Genomic DNA, 22,578 nt, shown 5'->3' with positions numbered 1-22,578 from the left:
CTGGAACGCAAGGCCCCGGTTCGCGGACGCCGGCTACGTCTCCCCTGGGGTGTGTGGTGTGTAAACAGCATTGTTGTCAATCATGTCGCGTCTGTGAGTTTCAGCAGCCTCACGGTGGATTCTTTGGTAAAAGGAGAATCATTTAATAGGAGCTTACTCACCCGTCATTTATACCTGTATTAATTTCTGAGTTCTGTAACCTCTTCCAGCTTCGCTCTCAGTTTCTGTCTTCACTCCTCCTTTTGGATGATTCCTTCCGCCCTTGGAATCCTACTTTTCCCACACGCTGCAATTGCTGTGATCATGTGGTCAGGTGGTAGAATTCACCAGTTTTTAAAACAAAAGCTTTTAACCCAAAGATTTTGGTGGATGGGTAACTGAAAGGACGAGAACCTCCCCAAACTTTCCAGCCTTCAGGACAGAATGCTGGTCCTTGCAAATTGCCTTTGATTCTTGCTCAGCTGGGGTCCTCACCCCGGGTGTCCCCCCTTGGGACAGGTCGCCCTTATTTCTCCTGGAGGAGACAGCTATATTTCACCAGGGATGAAGTGATTTATGTGCACAATTTAAAGAGTGTTTTGGTGCTCTGAGGAATGCAAAATGCAGCATGACTTGTCGGTACAATATACTTAGGGGAAAATGTGGAATGCACTGAATGTTTTCTTTTCTTTTAAAGCTAGTTTAAATCTATTTCGGTTATGAGACTGTTTAACCATGTGCTAATGTGTAATTCTGCCTCTGACATAGTCGGCCGGGACTGACCCGCCATGCCAAGCCTGAAAGCAGGGCTTAGTCACCGAGGGGTTTTCTGAGCCATAGATTTCCGCCTAAATTGAGAATACGATAAAATGACTACTACACTTTTAATGCCTTTCTTTATCCCCTTCTTTTAAATATATATATTTTAACGTGTGTGGAGTTGGGCATATGTTTTAATATTTTCCCCAGTGGAGAGGGTGGATTTTAAACAAAACTGAGTAATGATAAGAAAATATTCTTACTAAAAATCATTTCTGTTTTTTCAGAAATTAAATAATTCTGGTTTGGAAATCTTGGTTTTGCCAAGAATAATGATTTTAAATATTTTTAAAAATTGGTCCAAAAGTCCATGATTACACCTTCAATTAATTGCATTTTTAGAGATACACTTAATTTATATTTTTCATTTCATGATCTGTGTACTATTTTATTGTGAAACATTTCATGCAAACAAAAATACCTACAGAGAATTATATATCAAACATCTGTACTAGTCATCCCAGTGAATTTAAAGCTGCCCCTCTCCCCACGTGTCCCCCTTCCTAATCTCATTTCCTTTTCTCACATTCCAGAGATAACATTTACCCTGCATTTAATGTTTATCATTCCCATGTGTTAAAATATTTCCTCCACATATGTATATACACATAAACAATATATTGTGGTATTTTGCATGTTTTAAACCTTTATATAAGTAGTATCGTACTGTATCTACATTTCTGTAATTTGTAGATACATCACTCCACATGATGTTTCTATGATATGCCGCCTGCATTACAGTACCTCTGCTTCCTTTTAACTGCTGCCTAGATATCCACTGTCTAGATATCCATCCTTCTGTTGAATGTAGGTTGTTGATACTTTTTCTCTATTATAAACAATGTTGCTATGAACCTTCTGGTGTATGTTTTCTTGTACACATGTGAAGACTTCACCCAGTAGTGGAAATATTTTTCAGGATTTCAATACGATCTGTGACTTTATTAGATGATGCCTAATTGCTCTCCGGAGTCACCAGTTGTACAGTTTCACTGTAGAAATATGAGAAAATACGGATTATAGATGAGAAAAAAAAGGAAATATCATTCCCCATCTCTCTAGCCATAGAAATCTATTTATAACTTAAAAATAATGTTTTTAGTATATAAATTTAAACCTTCAGGTGTGTTCTTCTGTACACACACACACATATTGTTTAGGAATAGAACAGTTGGGATGTATGTTATGCAAACCAACTTTACTAAATACATATAATCATTTTCTATCATTTTTACCTATTGAGATACCTCCCCCTAAAACCAATTTATATGAGTTTCTGTAGTTTTAGGTCCTCATCAACATTTGCTATTGACTACAAATGTTCGTTAATCTGATGGGATGTGAAATGGTGCCTCAGTTTTTAATTTGCATTTTCCTGATTATTTATGAGGTTGAATTTATGAGACCATTCTTTGTTTTTCCCCTTTTAGTGAAATGTCTGTTCATTTCTTTTATCCATTTAAAAAATTGGTTTGTTTGTCCTAAAAGCTTTTCTTTTCAAGACAGAAGCTGGCATGACAGATTCTTACTGCAACCTCTAGTTACTCAATGGCTCGGCATTGCAAGTAAATGGCCCATGGAGAATGAAGCTGAAAATACAGGAACGCTTTCCTAAAAGTGATTACTTGGAAATTTGGAATTCAAAGGTAGAAATGAAGCATACAGCTTCATGCTGAATAGCAAAATATACCAATACTTATAAAATTTCCCAAGAAATGTAACAGAAATAGCAGCAGTGCTATATTTAAGTGAGAGAGAGGAGTTGAATTCCGTGTCCTATTTCCCACCTGTCCTATTTCTGGGCGTTGAAATCTAAGGAGGATGGTTGTAGGAATGAGCTCCAAGTACTTCTGCCTTTGTACCTGTCCTTTAGACAGTGAGTGGACTTCAGTCATTAGTGCTTCAAGACACTCCATTTTCACCAGTACTAAGCACAGAAAATCAATAGTGGATCATTTAATAATGCTCCAAAGACTTGAAAAGAGCCTAAGAGAGGTTTAAACCAAAATAAAAGAACTTCAGAGTAAGATGTTCCTGTATTTGTTATTTTCCTTTGCCTTAAAAAGACCTATTTGTAGCCATGTACCCCTGTTGCTAGAATGGAATTCCACCTAGGCTGTTAATCCAGATTTTTCAGATAGGACAGAAGATAAGGTGTGTCGGCTGATTCATGTGGCAGTATAAGAAAATTGGAGAAGAAAATAAGTATGATTAATCACTTTGCTGCACACAAATGTTAAGATTTGTAAAGTACAAATCACTTTACAGTGATTTATAGCATTTTCTGTTTCTTATTTAAATTACTATGGAAAATAGAACTATTCTTATAGTTGGGGTAAAATGTACAATTTCCTACACTGTCTCTCATTATCTTCAAGTCTTGGATGCTTTTTCTAAGATTGCAAATGTAAGATATGGAAAAAGAAGCTATTGTGTTTCATTACTATTGAGTCCATTCAGATAATGTTTCCTTTAAAAATGACTTTACACTATACCTTGATTGGGATCGGTGTATAGGTTCATCAAAAAGAATAGAATTGTATATGTAAAATATGTGCATTTTATAATATGTAAATTATACCTCAAAAAAAAAAGAGAGAATTGAAATGACTTTTCAGCATCAACCTTCTGGCTGGAGTGACAGAGATCATATCAGCTGGTAATATTCAAAGTATTCTTGGGACCCTCCTGGAGTCAGTGAAGGGTCTTCAGGACTAGCCCAGGATGTCATGTCTGGTGGTCTTGGTGTCTGGGTGGAAATTTTTGTCATCGCTTTGAGAAAAGACAAAAGATTAGAGGCTGTTTTTTAGCTGCCTTGACTTAACAATAAAAACTACGAGCAAAATTTCCCACTGATACTGTCCCCATAGCCAGCTTGAATTAAATTGGAAGAGATACAATTCTATCCCACTTTCTCTTGACTCTAGCCAAGGTAAGGGATGCCAACTATCTGGAATATTGTGAGAAGAGGAAATGTAGAAAGCTATCATGTTTGAAATTTATACCAGTTCACTTTGCATCCAACCCTTTGCCTTGAACAAACAGGGAACAAATAGGTAAAAGTAGGTGAATGGTTTAGAGTTTTGCAGCTGACCACCCCCTCCTCCTTCCGCTTCTCCCCTCTGCCTCCTTCTCCTCCCTATTCTCCTTCTCTTTAGAATTATGGCAAACTACAGGGGGTGGAGGAAGCTCCTGGACTTGAGACTTTTTGAATTGGAAGCACCAAGGAACTTTTACCATTTGCAGTTTTTCATCCAGATGTTTGCACACCAACACGTTGAAGAACCCATAGTCTAGTATACCATTTTGCCTTCAGAATGAGATTTTATATTGTATGTCAACTGTAATTAAATATATGGGCAGAGGGTGCCAAAAACATGTATACACATTGTAAGATAGGAAAACTGTATTAAAATCGTAACACTCAACATATACCAATAACAAAAGATGAATACAAGTCACGTTTGACTTCTGCAATTACAAGACGTGCTCAAAGTGGTTACCATCAGTGTCCAGACACTTCTGAAATCCGCGACCTACTGCTTGAGCAACATTGACAAAAGTGTCCACTTGTATACGTGTTTTTGGCACCCCCAGTATGCATGTAGTCACTGGAGGTGGAGTATAGCATAAGGAAGATAGTGGTATTGTATTAGGTTGGTACAAAAGTAATTGCAGTTTTTGCAATTATTCTTAACCTTTTAAGCCGCAATTACTTTTGCACCAACCTAATAACAGTTATATAAGTTGTCAGAGGGCTTGTAGCTTCGGGAAAGGGGGGTTATCACTTTGTGATTGGTGTAAATGTCTATTATGTTGCTTTGCACCCCTGAAACTAATAAAAAAAAGAAAAATAATATACAATTAGAAAAAAAGATTTTATTAGTGAAATTATTACTTGTAAATATTTCAGGGAAATAAGACTCTTCTAAAATATATGCACTACCCTCTATCAAGTGTTAAAAAAATCATTAAAATCACATAATCCTTTCTTCCCTCTAATATCAATGGTTTCTTTTGCTAATTAAATTCATTTTGTCTCTTAGCAAAACTCAGCAGTTAGAATGCTAATGCCAATTCCAGTAACTGAAGACAAACTGTTATCAAATCATTCCATAGTTCTTACTTCCTATTCTTGCTAGATCTGTTTCTCTGTCCTTTTTAATTTTTTGAGGGGGCAGTTGTCTTGTGTTGCTTGTTTGTGTAGAATTATTCTTGGATTGAATAGCTCATCATTTTTCTTTCCTTCTTTTTTTTTTTTCACAGTATAGAAAAACCATGTGACAGTATGTTGAAGTTTCTTTGTACCTGTTTTTAATTTCAGTCTCCTCCTTTCCCCTGCAAAGGTAGCCACTATTCTGAAATCAGTGACCATCTTTACTATCCTTGTTTTTATGTATATATTTTCATATATATCTGTTCATTAACAATATTTCATATTGATTCATGTTTTAAAATATACGTTTATATTTGTATAATGTATGTATCACTCAACATTATGTTTTTAGATTTTCTGTTTAAAATTTTTTAATTTTTGTACTTGTGATTTTTTTCTATCCCCACTCATTTCCTGTCTATTGGATCATCAGTATCTCAAGTTCTTGTTTTTTTAATTTCCCTCCATTCTTCTCTTTTAGTTTGTAAATTATGTTTCTACTCCTTTACTATTTATTCTCATAAATTCTTAAGAGAATGTAAAATTAATCAATATCTCTATTCTCCTCTTAACTAGCACAAGACCTTCACACTCTTAAACTCAGATCTTCCTTTGCAGTTCCCATGTTATTGACTGGTACCCTCGAGTTACCTTATTTTAAAAATCCTTTCAAGTTAGTCATTAATATTTATAGTAAATCATTGTTTAATTTTGACATTATGTTTAACAATTTCTTTATTCATCCTTGTTTTGCTCTTCATTGCTTCCTTCCAGAATCTATTGTTTTTCTTACTGAAGTAAACCCTATAGTAGATCTTTCAGGAAAGGTCATTGAGTGGCAAACTCTCAGTCTTTGTTGGTTTGAAATGTCTAGTTCACTCTCTGTTTGGAATAAATATTTAGCTGGGTATAGAATTCTAGGGTAAGAATTATTTTTCCTTAGCAGCATAAAGATGCCATTCATTTCCCACAGACATCTATAATGACTAATGACAAGTTTGATGATGATCTAATTGGATATTTTTTGTTTTTGTTTTTAGGCATCTGCTTTGGTTATTTTTAAGGTTTTTCTCCTTGTTGACATTCTGAAGATTCACCATAGTGTATTAAATTGTGAATTTTGAAAATTATACTGCTAAGGTGTTTGCATACTTCTGAAATCTGAAGACTCATTTTATGTTTTACCTTAGTTCTGGAAAACTCAGGTATTATTTTCTTAAATATGGTCTCTTTCCTTATTTCTCTGTTCTTTGTTCTGTCCAGAATTTCTACTTGATATGTAACTTGAATCTTCTTGATCTATGTTCCATAGCACTCAAGTTCAATTTCATAGTTTTTCTGTCCTGCATTCTGAGAAATTTCCTCCAATCTGTCTTCTGGTGTATGGATTCTTTCTTCACTTTTGTCTTATTTATTCATTACCTTGTTCATTGAGTTTTTAATTTTAGTAACTATGTTTTTCATTTACAGAGACTCAATTTGGTTCTGTTTCAAGGTTGTTTACTCTGTTTTCATATTTTTTTATTATGGTTTCTATGCTTTTGTTTATATCTTTAGTCATGTTATAGTTATCATAGTCTCTTTTGGAGTGTTTTTTTTATACGCAGTTTTCTAAGTGCTGATTCTTCCTCCTGCTGTATTTGTTGATACACCTTGCCATAGTTTATTCCTTTATGGACCTTGTAATTTTTGACTGTGAACTTATATTTATTCCTTCTTTCTTTCCTTCCTTCTTTCCTTCCTTCCTTCCTTCTTTCCTTCTTTCCTTCCTTCCTTCCTTCCTTGGGAATGTAAAAGTGTTCTCAAGGAGTGAATGCACATTTATACTGCTACGGCTCTAGAGGTTTCAACTGTTCTTGCTTGATTTTTTATTTAATTAATGTCTCAATTTAGGATTCTTAAGTCAGGCAAGCAGTGTAAATTCAGACCCCATACACACATGTATCTCAGGTCTGGAGTTTCCATTTCTCAAAGATGTTTTTCTACCTTCCAAGTTCCCAGGCATACCATCTATCACTTAGGGATGCAACCAAACCATGCTATAATGGTTTTATTTTTCTAAAATAACAAGAATGTTGGAAGTAGGCAGAGCAGGGAAGAAATACTGTCATTCATGTCCTTTTCCTCAAGTTCCCTATATCTTCCTGCTCCTTGATCTTCAAGGAGTAGCTTTTCTCCTTCTGCCTATTTCATGGGGGCAAGTTGACCATTCCACTTTCAGCCTCATAGCCACTGTCCAGGTAGGAAAGGGAGAAGGAAGCAACAGGGAGGAAGGGATGGATGGCCCCCAGATCAGGAAGACCAAACTTTCCCAGAAATCCCAGTGTAAGTCTTGTTGTCTAGAATTGTATCATATGGTCACCCTAGTTGCAAGGGAGATGAACTGTACAGCTTGACACCTTGACTTTGATACTTCTCTTCATTTGTGCCGCTGGAGATTTCCTTCCCCTTCTCTCAAACTTGGTTGCTAAAATACATTTTTAGTGGTTTTTAAGTAATCTATAATTTCTATGCATACTGAATACCTACAGTGTACAGTGGTGAACAGAGTCAATATTAGTGGGGCTGCTGAAGCTGCCCCCCTTTGTTCCCTCTGAGACCTTTTGGAAGTTCAGAATTAGCACAGGCTCTGTTCTATTTCTCCAGCTTCAAATATCCACATTGGGGGTCCTCCCCAGAAAAGCATTGCACTTGATTTGGAAAGCAGTTCTAAGACCTGTAGCTGGGAACGCAATGCTCAAAGTATGTAGGAGAGGGAGGGGAAGACTGGCTCAGCTATTCCTTAGCCTTTAATTAATTACCCTGATTATTTGCTCCACTGTCCACTTGAGCTCTCTATACCTCCTGAGCTTAGGGAAGAATGTCTCCCATCTCCATAGCAGCCTTCACCAGTGCATGTTTCAGTTTGTGATTTCCTTTGGCTTATCTATCAGTAGGAGTCCATCTGCTTTCTTGTCTTTCCTAAATTTGTCAAATTTTCTAATTGGCTGTTGGCACTCTTTCTTGTTTAAGCACTATTATGGAAGCATCAGTTTTTGTGTGTCATGATTTCAGTGGGATTTGGGGAAGGAGGCTAAGTAAATGTTTATACGCATTTGCAGCCTTGAACCAGAAGCTCCAGATATGTGGTCATGCATCCTATTTGCTCATGCATCATACTTGGCACTAAGAAAGACAAGAGAATACAGTATAACATCTAATCCTTAGTGCCAATGGTATGCTGCAGCCAGCCTGCTCCAACTCCAAGAGCCAATTGTTAAAATTTCAGCAATTCTATGAGCTGGTTGACTTTGCTTTGGTATCTCGAAATCGACCGTGGTAGGAGTGTTCATGCCACTGAAATCAGCACACATTAAAATTCAGCCCCCTCCACACCTTGAGAGCTGCTTGCTAAACATTTACTAGCACACCAGTAGTCTTTACCCTTGTTCAACTTGAGGTAAGATATATACTGAAGAAAAAGTAAAAGTCCACGTTTGATAGCCATCAAGTGCTAAACAGTACAGACACTCCAACTGCTAAGAAATTCAGACAGCAGAAATCGGTGTTGACTGCAATAGTTAAGGAAGCCTGGCAAGGCAGCAGCAGTGCAAACAGGACATTACTGCTCTGGGTAGGGGAAAGGGTGGATTCTGAGGCCGGAGTTTGAATTCTAGCTCTTTCACATATACTTCTGCATGACTTGGGAGAATTGCTCAATCTCTCCAGTAAGCATAATGGCAGTCACCATTATGGAATCCTTAGGATGGGTAAGCACTGTGGTAGATGCTTTCCGTAGGTGAAGTTAATCCTTAGTTTCATTATCTGCAAAATGTTGCTTACCTGAAAAGGTTATTCTGAGTAGTCAGTGAGGTAGTTCATGTAAAGAGCATGGCATAGTAAATTTTCCATAAAATTGTTTTTTTACTGGCAAATTTCTTAGAGAAGGTAAGCAGTTACCATTATACATGCAGAGTTTTTCCTACTGGGCCATGAAAGATGGTGAGATCTGGTTATGTGAAGGGGCTAGCAGAGGGCATTTCAGGCCAAGGAGAGGTGAGTACAAAGCCTAGAGGAAGGCAAATAGGAGTCTACACGCTGGTTCTGATGCTAGCCTGAGGGAAGCGAAGTGTACTTTGGGGAGGAGGTACAACAGTTAAGTGAATTAAATGGGGACACATTGTGGCAAGGCCTTTGTTCTAAGTAGAGAACTTTATATTTCATGTATGGGAACTAGGGAGCCATTGTAAGTTCCGGGAAGGGCAGAGAAATGAGTAAAACAAGATTTTAGGAATATGATTCTGGCAGACAGGTTCTTACGCAAAATGAGTTCCAGGTGGTTAGAAGGGGCAGAAGCCAGAGGCATGAGGTGGCAGAAATGGGTGAGGAAGAGAAGATCAGGTCTGAGAGTTCAAAAGAGGGATTCATACAACAAAAAATTTCATGAAAAGACAAAAAGAACCAGATTATTTTATAAATGAATAAGCTAGAGATATGTAGTCACAATATTTGTAAGAGCAATCTGAACCAGAAATTAAGAAAATAGGAAGGATTCTTTTTTATCCCCTCCCTCAAAAAAAACCTAATTTAAAAGAGTGTATGTATGTATATAATTTTTATTAAGTGGAAAGCTTTTTTTTCCTTTTCCTTTTTTTTTTTTTTACATTGCATGTGGTTTGGGGTACTTTCTTTTAATTTAATTAAATTAATGTAGATAAACTTTTTGAGTTTGTTTAACTTTATAACTGAATATTATGGCATCTGTAGTTAATCCTATTTTCCTAAGTATCCATAAAATGATGTGAAATAATGGTTTTACATGGTTTGGGACTATATTTTTTTCTTAACCTCTGCTGAGGGTGGAAAAAGGGGGGCAGGATATGCTACCGTGTAGATGCCGGGAGGATGTTAGTGTTAGTGAGCATCTGTGGGCGGGACCGCACAGAAGACTGAGCCTCTTGCGTGGATGCCCCACACAGAGCACCCAGACCCTGCCTCACTCCTTTCCTTGTGTGACAGCCAACAGGGACACCGGAGGGCTGTGTGTGTGGCACCACACCAGCCGTACTTCTGCCTCATCATTCTGGTAACAGCCAGCTTTGGTAAAGGCCTCCAGTGACCTTCATGTGGCTAAACCCAATGGAGATATTTGGTCCTCCTCTTTCTGGAGTACTGAGAAGCCGTGACACTTAATCACTCCACCTTTTTGAAAAAACACTTTTCTTTTGGCTTCAGAGACACCATAATTCTCTTCTCTGGCTGGTCCTTCTTACTAAGGGTAAGTTTGTCACCCACATGTTAAATTTGGGAGCTTCGCAACACTTAGTCCTACAAATTCCCCCCACACACTTTTACTCTTTTTTTTTTTAACACAGCCAACCACTGTTTTTTTGGGGGGGAGGGTGGGGGAAGGGGAACAGGACTTTATTGGGGAACAGTGTGTACTTCCAGGCCTTTTTTCCAAGTCAAGTTGTTGTCCTTTCAATCTTAGTTGTGGAGGGTGCCGTTCAGCTTCAAGTTGTTGTCCTTTCAGTCTTAGTTGCGTAGGGCGCAGCTCAACTCCAGGTCCAGTTGCCGTTTTCTAGTTTCAGGGGGCGCAGTCCACCATCCCTTGTGGGACTCAAGGAGTTGAACCGGTAACCTTGTGGGAATCACTGGTAACCTTGTTGAACCACTGGCCCATGTGGGAATTGAACCGGCAGCCTTTGGCGTTAGGAGCACGGAGCTCCAACCACCTGAGCCACCAGGCCGGCCCCCTTTGACTCTTTACTCTCTACCTAGCAAACTCACAACTAGCATTATATGCCAGTGACTACTAAGTTTATATCTCTAACTTGAGCTTTCCTTTGGGTTCCAGACCTGCAGCCCACTACCTACTCACCAGCATTTGGCTATCTTAAAGGCGCCTCAGATTCAACAAGTTCCAAACTAACCTCGTGATCTTTTCCCTCAAGGATTGTCCTCCTTTAGTTTTACCCATTTCATCATAAGTTATCAGAGTCCATCTGAAGCCTTGCCAGAAACTTAGGCATCGTCCCCACTACCCCCGTTTCTCCATCCCTTTCTCATACGAAAGATCCAAATCGATCACCAAGCCCTGAAACTGTTGCCTGCTAAATAGCTTTTGGATATATGTACATATTTGTGTTCCAGTGTTTACCATTGTCCAATTGACTATAATCCCTTACTTGGATCAATGTAATAACTGCCTAACTTGTTTTCCAGAATCTACTTTGGTTTCTTTTCGGTCTACTTTCTGATCAGTATTATTCAACTTTTCAAAACACAAATTTGGTCATGTTCCCTCAGGCCCCATTAAACTCTTTGTATCTGTCAGAATAAGTCAGGTAATACTGTAGTAACAAAACAACCCCAGAAATCTTGAAAGCTTTCAACATCAGCACTTTATTGCTGGCTCACAGCATATCTGTAGCTTTACTCCATGGAAATTTCACTTCGAAATACATGCTGATGAAGCAGCCTCTAGATGGAACATTGCTGGACATGGCAGCAGTGACCACAACGGAAGAGAAAGTGTGACCCACATGCTGGCTCTTAAAGCTTCTGCCTGGAAGGGACACATATCACTGCTGCCCACATTTTAGTGGCCAAAGCAGGTGACAGAAATCTCTCCTGAGTTCAGTAGGGAGGGGTGCATAGTCTTCCCACAGGGAGGAAACTGGAGCAAGTGAAGCCAGAATATTTACCCCATATTCTGGGGGCATACAATTTACCACCCCCTTCAGTGACTTCCTGTTGTTTTGAGGATAAAATCCAAAACCCTTGCCAGGCCTACAAGGGTGCTGCTGATGTTCTCTCTGCTGAACTCTCCAACTTGATCTCTCACCTTTCTATCCTGCAGTCTCTGTAGTCTAACTGCACTATTCTCTCATTCTTTTAACTTGCCTTACACACACTCCTTTCAGGATTCTTGAACATGCTGATCCCTCTGTCTAGTTTTTTGTCTGTCCTCCTCTGCCCCTTTGATTCCGCTATTTCTTCATGCCTCAGCTCAGTCATCACTTCTTCACAGGAACCTTCCTTGGACCCCCAGACCCAGTCAGGGTCCTTTGTCATAGGCTTGCATAGAATGGTGTTCTTTTCCTTCAGAGCACTTATCTGAGCTTTTAATTCCCAATCCATTAGTGTGATTAGAGGATGAATATCTGTTTTCCCTGCCTTGACTCTGAGATCCATGAGAACAAGAACCATCTCTCATTTTGCTCATCATTTTATAGACAGCACACTGCACAATGCTCTAAACAGAGCTGATCTGCAGTGAAAGTTGATTGAATAAATGAAGGAGAAGGAAGTTGAAATGCCTAGAAGAACCAAAGGGAGAAATAAGTATATTTAAGTTGGGGAACTCAAATGGAACAAGTGAAAAAGCGATACGTGTATGAAGGGCTTCCATGGAGTAGATTTATTTTTTTATTCCTTCAGAGGAATATCTAGGACCAAAGTTTGTAAGTTAGAGGAAATGAATCAAATTTCAGTTCACTGTAAGAATAAACTTTCTTATAAAGTGAGCATCAATATTAGAAGTGTTATGTTCATTGCATTTGTTCAAGCAAAGATGACCAGATGACCAGGTTTGGAAAATGTCAGCAGACGTTCTAGACAGCAGGGGTAGTGGAAGAGAGGATTTGTTTGATCCCTTCAAACCCCAAATTGGCACAATCCTATTAGAAAACATAGAGATAGTAAACAAGGTGACAAATAGATATAAGGTATCAATTACAAGGCAATATAATTGCATTTATAGAGTGGCACAGCCAATGGATGCCATGTTGGCTTGATATTTTTAAGACTTATCACGGAGGTTCTTTAGGTAGGTCACCCCCAATCTATGCCATCATCTATAATTTCTTAAATCAATCCATCATAGATGTGTCTCTTTTGGAGGGCCAGTGGAGTAGGCAAAGTAGTTTATAAACATGACCAGCCTTAGAAACCTAAAAGCTCCAGCACTGTAGCATTCCGTGTTAAATAGTGCTTAAATAGTGGTATACATATCTAACATGAAAGCATAAATGTTAATTTCATTTTCTAATGCTATATAGCACATACGTGTGTGTGTGTGTGTGTACACTTCCCTCTTACATTTTTATCAAAGTTACAGATGCATGGCTTCTGGGTTTTTTTTACATAGTAACAAGATAGTATGGATGAGGTTATAATATAATGTTATACATTCCATAGATGTAAATCAACATTATAATAATTACTATGAAACAACATTTTTCAGAAGAAGAGTTATACTACATTCAAATCGTTAAATGAGGTTGCTTGAAGCAGGAGCACCTAGATGAGTCCCTAAAAAATGGGGTAGATTTTTATAGATGGATGGACAGGAAGAAATGCAGTGAATATGACCGCCTCACATTTTAGATCTTCTGAGAGTTTTGATTTCAGATAAAACCATAGTTCTGCATGTATGGTCATAATTGTTAGAGTGGGTGCCCCGCATTTTGGTTTGAAATACGGTCAGTGTGGACGTGAACAAGTGTATGGAAGTGAAATAGGAGATGGCTAAGCAATGAGTCAAGTGCATTGGTGTTTAATCAGAGCACCGAATGGGGGTGGGTGGGGCATCAGGTATGGACATCTTCCATCATGCAGTCGCCAACTGTCTCTATGTTTTACTGTCCTTCACTTAACAGGAGTCTCACTTTAATTAAGAAAATCTAATGTCTGGCGTCTACATGGTGGAATTACAAAGCCAATGAAATGGGACTGTAGACATGATAGAAGGGTACCGATTCCTGTTATTCTCATTATACTAGAAAATTCCATGCACTTAACTGTATTCATAAATACTAAGTTTTCTTCTCAGTAGTATGTCTAATCTCACTTAGGCCTCCCTTTTAGAATTTCACAGATTTCTATAGTCCTCCTAAGTCTGCAATATTATTACTGCATCCATATCAAATTAAAATTAAAATCTGAAAAAAAAAGTAACTTCTTTTCTTGTCTCCTGTCACTACTGTTCCTTCTAGTTGATTCAGCTGTCAACTGCAGCCCAGAGCAGCTCTGAACACATGGTCATATAATTCATTACGGTTCAGATGGGGCCTCTCTCTCAGCCATTAACACATTCATTTAAACATGTTTCTGAAAAACATTTAAAAACCACCTTGTTGCATTGGTCTGTGCTCATAAAAAGATCAAGCTGGAACTCATAAACATAGCTAATATCTTAATAGATCAATATATGAAGTGTATTTAGTTTTGTTTTTGATTTTGTACTCCCCCCAAATTGTCTTTGAGTTGGTGAGAATGGCAGCCTCCCCAAAGCGGAAGGGAAATGAGAAGCTCGGGTGTTTAGGTGAATGATTTTGCATTCTGGATTTTGATGACTTGTAAAAGTCAGTGATTCTCCCAGGGACCTCTCCAATTTGACCATGAAATCACATGATATTAAGAAAATGCTATAGCAATTGTGCTAGTTGAAATGATGGACAAAGTACATATAACTGGCTGAAGACAACATTTTAGTGTGAATTCACACAGTAAAGTTTGACCTAAACAAAGAATGTTTTTGCTTCTATATAGATGAATCACAGACAACAGTCTATGCAATACATTTTGATTTATTACTATTTTACAACTTTTTTTTTAGCTTGGTTAATCAAATCATTGATTCAAAACATTTATTGAGTACCTGCATTGTGCAAGACAGTATTTGCCATGTTACACAATCTTCTCATTTTATAATTTATTCTTTCTCATTCTCTTCCTCCTCACCCCCTTCCTTTTTTCTTTTTCCAGAGCCTCTTAATTTTCCTGCTCATATTTGTCTTGATTTTTGTCTTTACTTTTTTTATTATATGGATGTGAAAATTTCCCATAAAATTAATTTTTTCCCCCTGCTTTGTCCCTCTTGGAAAGAATTATCCTTCAACTGGAAAAGTGGAAAATATCCACCAATTTTAAACATAAAAATAATTATGCAAATACATAATATGTTATTTCTTCAATTGTTAAGAAATAGTGAATTCAGTTGTTCATTTAATATGTGTTCTTGCTTTTCAGGGAATTTCTGTCCACTTTGAGAACCACCTGTCTTGGGTTCCATACTCAGTGGACTAACAAAGAAAGCAGCTTATTTAAGAGTGAAATAATTTCAGCTACTATGAAAATCTTCAAGAAAGCATGGCCAACATTCTCTGTGTTTACATTGGTACTGGTCTTAATGGAATGCTGTTAACTCAACCTAAAGCTATGCTTTTTAAAACAATTCAAGTTCAAGGGCATCCTGTTTGTAACCAATCATGTTCCAGGCCTATTACAAAGTATTTGCAATAACAATGCAAACTGGCATGTAAGTTAGAGCTCACCCTGGGCAGCTTAAATGTACACGATTAGCCTGGGATTTGCTTATGTCATAGCATTGAGAAGTACAACCTCCTGACCAAGTGCAATTCACATTTCACAATTCTAGTAATTGATGTCCATGGATACACCATTACATTATTATTAAATCCAATTGCTTTGCAATTAACCCAATATGACATCTATACAAATGATTCAAATAAAGAGCTTCATGTTTCACAGGAGACAATCAATAAAGTGAAATCACAGCTATTGACAATGCCAGCAATTTGCCTTGTTACTATAGTTCTACAGTTTTCTCAGGTCGAGGCTGCTATTCCCTAACTCTCAGCTGTCGGCCATGCCCATACCTCACAAAAACATAACATTCCAACACATTTGGCCATTCCTAACCCATCCTAGCTGCATCATGAAAAGTTAAGACCAACCTGGGATGTACTAAGTCATAAACTTCCCTTCTCTGCTCCCAAAATGGAATTAGGGCTTTTTTCCCCAGGAAAGACTCCTTCATGATGAAAAAGAAAATAGTTGCATTTGTTGATAGATGAAGGAAATTCTTAGAAATGAAACCAAATTCTTGCTCTTCCCCGTGCACAAATCTTTTATAATTAAGAGGTGTGAAAGCAAAACCAGATCATAATAGCATCTTTCCCAGCTACTGTTGTTCTGTAGCTTTATTAACTCCATTTTCATTAAGTAAAAGAACTGCACAGTTGTAACCTTGATCAAAACCAACCTTTTGCAAAAATGTTACAATCCTCTTATATCACCTTCTTTTGGCAGATTTTGCCTGAGTGTTTGTTTTCCGGACAACTCAGTGGAAACAATCAGCTCTCCCTTGAGAGCAGAGACTGTGTACTTCATTCAGAGATCTGATAGACTTGTGTGCAGACATTCAATAGGTGTTTGTTGACAGCCTATTTGAGTACTGCCTTGTTAAAACTTCATAACTCCTTATTTTAAGTTGACCTTATGGAGCATTTAGGACAGGTGCCCACCACAAATGTATCTTTTCCATGTCTTTTATATACTTGTTTCCAAACAGACACCCGGTCAAGCCATTCTCATCTCCTGAAGACATTCTCATCTCCTGAAGCCATTCTCATTTCCTGAAACGGGGAGACTAGAACATTAGGTATGTAAAATGTCTTTCTTTTTAAACATACAGTGTGGATGATTGAAAACAATGACTTAATACTCTCAGCAGAGTCTGTTGTCCAATGAATAATACTGTATATACAAAAAGGTGATGAAACTGTTCAGTTTGAAATTTCTCCCTAGTCAGGGAGGAAACCATGGGGGTGAATCATGGTTTTCGTGATGACTGTCCTGGGGAAGCTAAATTGGGAAGCCACAGGTTAAAAAAGGAGCAGGAAGTGAATCCTCCACAGCAATGCAGTGATCATAAGCTCCCAGAAGGCACCAGACGCCCCCTTCCGCTACGACTTACACCGGGGCAAAAGCCTGCAGGAGAGCTCGTGGATGTTCACCCTCCCCCACCCTCACCCCCAGAGAGAAACTCTGAAAGCAGAGGAAACCCAACACAACATGTAAAGTTACCCATGCACTGAGAAAAGAAACAAGACTTCTCGTTGGGGGAAGGGAGATAAATGGCTGCCTGAAAAGAGGAACACAACTGCAGGCAGTCACTCATGTGAAAGAAATTCATTTAAGAGCAATTGGATTAGAGATGGAGATTTACATGGAGGACTAAGGAAGAGGAGCGTGTAAGAGACAGGATGTACATCAGTCATTTGCTACAAAACTGTAAAAAGCTCTGGGGACGTAAGATACAGGGTTAAATGGAAAAATGGGCCCCTAAATTGTAATTAAACCATGACTGCAGTTATGTAAATATGTGTGCTATGGACAAAGAATGGGAATACAGAAAAACTCACATAGTTACTTAAGGTAGTGTGTTTCTTTTTTCCATTGTTTGAATTGTGTGGGTGTAGATGTGAGGGCAGGGAAGGAGAGAGACTATATACAGAGTCTAATAGTAAGAAGGCCACACAAGGGATCAGGAAGCGCCGTGTTTAAGTTTCACATGCCACGCCAGCTGTGAACTTAACCTCTCTGAGCGTCAGTGTCCTTACATAGAAAGTGGGAGTAATAACACCTACCCTGCACTAATGGGGGAATGACAACACTTTGTAAACTTAAAGTATTTCAGGAGACTGTGAGGAATTAAGATCAGAGTGCAATGTAGACCAGAGACTTCAAAGTCCAGAACTCAAAAAGTTATCTTGCGTCTCTTTTTCCAGCTGTCACTGTAGGAGCTGGACAGCATGTGCTACCTCATTTAATTGCACAATGTAGACATTACAAACACCTACTGGGCTCCAACTAATTGTTTTACCAACCAGGTTTCCCAGTCCCATGTATAGAATAATTTCCATTTGAAATGATTTGAAATGTCCCCTTTGTCATATACCTGAGTTGATTTCTGAACTCTACTGTTTTACTGCTCACCATTTTGTTTTGATTTTTGTGTAGCCTTATAATACTTTTAATGTGGTAAGCCAAGATTTTATAGTTTTTCTTTTTCTTTCTTAATAGGATACAGGGTACAGTGGGAGCTATTAAGGAAGATAACCAAGCTTAGGCGCAAGGAAGTAAGTAACCAGCCCAAGAGTACAGTCTTAGGGGACACTTTGAATCAGAGAAAGCTTAGTTCAAATCCTGGTTTATTACTTACCACCGGGGTGACCCAACCGACGTGACTTAATCTCTCTAACCTCCTTCCTCATCTGTAAGTAAGGATAATAACACCTGCCTCAAAGGGTTGTGTGGATTAAATGACTTAGTGAACGGGTTTCCCGAGCACCGTGCCATGCCTGGCACACAGCTGTTTCTGTTCTTCCCTTCCGTTGTGTGCGCTCCCAGTGGTGAGGACGTGGCTTCCCTTCTCATGTTTCCTTGCATCTGCACAAAAGGGAAGAAGAGCCAAGAACTGTCACCCACCTCTTCTCAGCATTCTGAGGGCGTGTTTCACTGTACAGAGACATAGGATACCTGTGTAGAGAGGAAACAGGATTGAAGTTGTACGTATGTATTTGCTGCTCTCTGAAGGTGGTGAGGCAGGAGATAGGCATGTCCTGTAATTCATAGAATGCACTGTCATTATGCAGCCAAGAACTTGGGACGTCAACCAGATAGAGACAGCAGGCAGTACCTTCCCCTCAGCCCTTGAGGGGGATGGAACAGGAGAAAGGGGGAACTGCCCAAGGAGATGAGAACAGGGGAGGGGACAGGTGAAAAAGAAGGGGTCTCTCTTTTCTGCTCTGACAAGTTTGGATTTTAAGTGATTTCGGGGCAGAGATCACATCTATTACCTCCTTTTTTGTAGTTTCTACAAGATTATTGAAACTATTTATAATATTTGATGATTAGAGTGAAGAAATGTCACATAGAGCCTCAGAGTAACCCTGTCTCCGAGAGTGGCCAGGATGAGTTTTGGAGGAAGCCTCTGTCTTCTCTCCCTGGGATGCGATGGATGGAGTCTGATCATAATTAATTTGAACAGAGACCTGACGTGATGTGATAGACTCTTGGCCATTCAACTGAAGTAGAACCAGCCAGCCAGCTTGGACAAAAATCATCTCAGTTCTCCCTCACCATTGGCTTTAGAACAAGTCAAATCCAATTAAAAAGTATTTATTGAGTGATTTTGTGCCTAGTGCTATAAAAGGTATACAAAAGAAGGACCATGTCTGACGTTTACTGTCTGAGTTGGACAGACGGGAAATATAATAACATAATAATCGGCACCATCTGTTGAGCCCCTGATTTAGGTCATACACTGAGTTATGTGCCCAGTGTGCGTTATCTCTAATTCATGAATTCTTTCCACAAATGTTTCTTGAGTGCCTATTATGTGCCAGGCAATCTAGTTGCTGGGGATACCACAGGCCACAAGGGACAGAAAGCCCCTGCCTTTGGGGCACCTACATTTTAATGCGTATAAGCAAGTGAGTCTAATATCGTTTCAGGCAATGATACATGCTATGAAGAATAGCAAAGCAGGGTGAAGGCACAGAGAGGGATTCGGGTGAATGTCGGGGAAGATAGGACCTAGAGGGACAGAGGGAGCTATGCACAGCCCAGAGGACGAGTGTCGAAGGTGAGATGAGCGTGGTATACTCAAGGCCCAGTGTGGCTGGGAGGGGGAGAAGGAGGAGGATGGGCAAAAGAGTAGAGATAGGCAAATGGCTAAGCCACACAGGGCCTTGCGGGAAGTGATAAGCATTTCAGGTTTCATTCTGAGAACAATGGGAGGTTCTCAGGAAATATTGCGCAGCACTAAGTACATTCATATTGTTGTGTAACCATCACACCATCCATCTCTACGATAGTTTTCATCTTGCAAAACTGAAGCTCTGTACCCATGTAATCACATCGTGTAACAACATGAATATTCAACATAACAATAATATTAAACAATAACTCTGCATTCCTCTCTCCTTCCAGCCCCTGGAAACCATCCTTCTACTTTCTGTCTCTGTGAGTTTGACAACTCCATATGAACACAGGGTTTGTCTTTTTGTAACTGGCTTATTGCACGTAGCATAATGTCTTCAAAGTACATCCATGTTGTGGCATGAGGCCGAATTTCCTTTTTTAAGGCTGAATAATACTCCATCGTGTGTATGCACTACATTTTATTTATCTGTTCTTCTGTTGATGGGCATATGTGTTGCTTCCACCTTAGAGCTATTATGAATAATGCTGTGAACATTGCTGTAAAAATATCTGTTTGAATCCCTGCTTTCCATCTTTTGGGTGTGTACCCAGACGTGGAATTGCTGGGTCATATGGTGATTCTATTTGTAACGTTTCGAGGAACTGCCACACCATTTTCCACAGCAGCTCCAGCATTTTATATTCCTAGTAGCATTGCACAGGGTTCCAGTTTCTCCACATCCTTGCCAACACTTCTTTTCTTTATTCATTCGCTCTCTCTCTCTCTCTCTTAATAATAGTCATCCTAAGGGTGTGAAGTGGTATTTCATTGTGGTTTAAGACCATGCATTTTTCATGCCACCGTGCTGTCTCTCAGAAAGGATTCCAAGATTGCCAGCATGTATCCAATCCTACCATTCCATTTGTGGGTGGAAATAGTGACAATACTAGGTAAAGACCCAAGCTCAGTTATTTTCCCTGAATTAACAGTGAGCTAAAAAAGACACATCCTGAATATCCCCTAAGACATCCAGACACCTAAAGAACAATACAAAATTTGGCACTGTATACTGAATCAATCTTTAAAAGTTTTGCTCAAGAACCCTAAAATAATTTAGAAAACTATATGTTCTTCTTTGCACATTTAAAAGTTGGTATTTATAATTTTATCATACATTTAAATAATTACAAAAATATAATTTCTAGCATATTGTAAATATTGACATTTTTAAATAAAATGTTAAATCACTACTTAGTTACATCAAATAGTTACATCATTATTTTAAATGTATCCAAATGGAATGTAAATCTATAACGGTTTGTTACTAACCATCATTCATTTAAGAAATACACAAACAAGCTCATCTTAACAAGCAGAAATTGCATATTCTGTTTTCTCTTTGAAATTTTATTTCCATCTACTTCCCCTTCAGAATTTTATGTGAACATAAGATATTTATTATTGAACATCTTTTACTGTGTATCTCATCATACTTTTATCATATCATATCATATACATATCAAACATATGTATAAAAATGAAAATTTATACACGTTAAAAGCCTGGTGACCATAGGCTTTAAGTGTTTTCTAGATTGAGTTGTCATTACTAATATTACACAACTGAAACAACCTGAATGAATAGAAAATTTTGATAAATGCTAACATAAAAAATAAAGTTTTATTGGAAGCTTATTTCTTAATAAAGTAGATGATGCTGTCCTTTTTTCAAATATTATATTATTGTAGATAAGTATTACTTATTGCTAGAATGACAAAGTGTTTAGCATCCATTCAATTTCTATTTTCCATGTTTTTAGAGATGAAAAATACTTGTTCTTATAAATAAGAAGATGGGAATGGAAAGAGTTATGCTATATAAATGTCCTTCAATTTTGGGACCTCCTTCTGACTTAATTTGCCCCAAATCACGTAGTAATCCATTATTAAATACTAGTTTTAGTGCTCTGTCAGCTGACAACTTTACTGTTTCCTTCTTCAATTTCTTTGAAAGCAAGATATTAGAAACCACCTGACTTGCAAAGGATTTGTTTCCCAATCTGTTATGGGTCAAGTTTTATCCCCTCCAAATTCATATATTGCTGTCCTAAGCCCTAGTACCCCCAAATGTGCCCTTATTTGAAAATTATGTCGTTGCAGATATAGTGAAGATGAGGTCATTAGGGTGGACCCTGATTCACTATGATTGGTGTCCTCACAAAAGGGAAATTTGGACACCGAGATAGACATGCACAGAGGGAAGAGGATGTGAAGACACTGGGAAAAGACAGCCATGGACAAGCCAAAGAGAGAGCCTTGGAGAGACAGCCTTCCCTCACAGCCTCCAAAGGAACGAATTCTGCCCGCACCGTGAATTTGGACATCTAGCCTCCGGAATTGTGAGATAATAAATTTCTATTGTTTAAGCCACTCATTTGTGGTACTTTCTTATGGCAAGTCTAGCAGATTAACACACAATTCTTAGAGCCATGCGCCTCCCAACACTTACCCCACGATTTTCAATTTTTCCTGTATGTGGTGCCCAGGAGGGTTTTTAAACCTCAGAACAGCAGTTCACCCCAATAATAACCGGGAATGAGAGGGGGCACCTTTCTTTTGTAAAGTGAGGGAAGAGCAGTTCAAAGGAGGGCAGGGGGGCTTCATAAAAAGCAGTTATTAAATATAAAGATTTGCATGTTACTTTCTTTCAAAATATCCTTCTTCAAGTCTCCTTTGGAAAGTCTTAGCCCCCGAGGAATAGGGTCCCTGTTCTGAAGACGACTGTGCAAACTCTGGAAAACCTACTGCAATTCAGGGATGTGGAGAAACCTTTGTAGGCTGGAGGTGGTGATGACATTTTCACGGAGGATCTGACATCTGCCTTGTGTGTCGCATTTTGATTTGTGGCAAGGATAAGGACAGGCATTGCAGCCAGGACGGAGGCAACTTGGGAATGGACCTCCGACTAAACTGAAGAGTTAGTAGAGTAGGACCAGCCCACAGAAGACCTGCACTTGCCCCCGGAGCTTGATTTAGGCACTAGAGAGATTTTTGTGTGAGCAAGTGACATGAAGAAAGGATGCTTAGAGAGTTTCACGGGGTGTCAATACAGAGAATGAGAGGTTGTG

General features: G+C 38.7%; 1 long non-coding RNA gene across 3 annotated transcripts; it reads left to right on the top strand.

Annotated features, from left to right (window-relative positions):
• Positions 1–22,038, top strand: LOC117016333 (uncharacterized). 3 transcript variants are annotated; one of them, XR_004421867.1, is made up of 6 exons: positions 1–126; positions 14,969–15,116; positions 16,314–16,403; positions 17,828–17,883; positions 19,739–19,801; positions 21,611–22,038. It is a non-coding gene; the product is annotated as an uncharacterized LOC117016333 (long non-coding RNA). The 3 variants fall into 3 exon arrangements; XR_004421869.1 differs by having other exon boundaries at positions 14,969–15,257; XR_004421870.1 differs by lacking the exon at positions 19,739–19,801.
• Positions 22,039–22,578: the final 540 nt, after the last annotated feature.

The sequence above is a fragment of the Rhinolophus ferrumequinum genome, chromosome 3 (assembly GCF_004115265.2).
Source record: "Rhinolophus ferrumequinum isolate MPI-CBG mRhiFer1 chromosome 3, mRhiFer1_v1.p, whole genome shotgun sequence".
Classification (NCBI taxonomy): Eukaryota; Metazoa; Chordata; class Mammalia; order Chiroptera; family Rhinolophidae; genus Rhinolophus; species Rhinolophus ferrumequinum.
The sequence above is the reverse complement of the archived record's forward strand: the minus strand, read 5'-3'. Positions and strand labels throughout refer to the sequence as shown.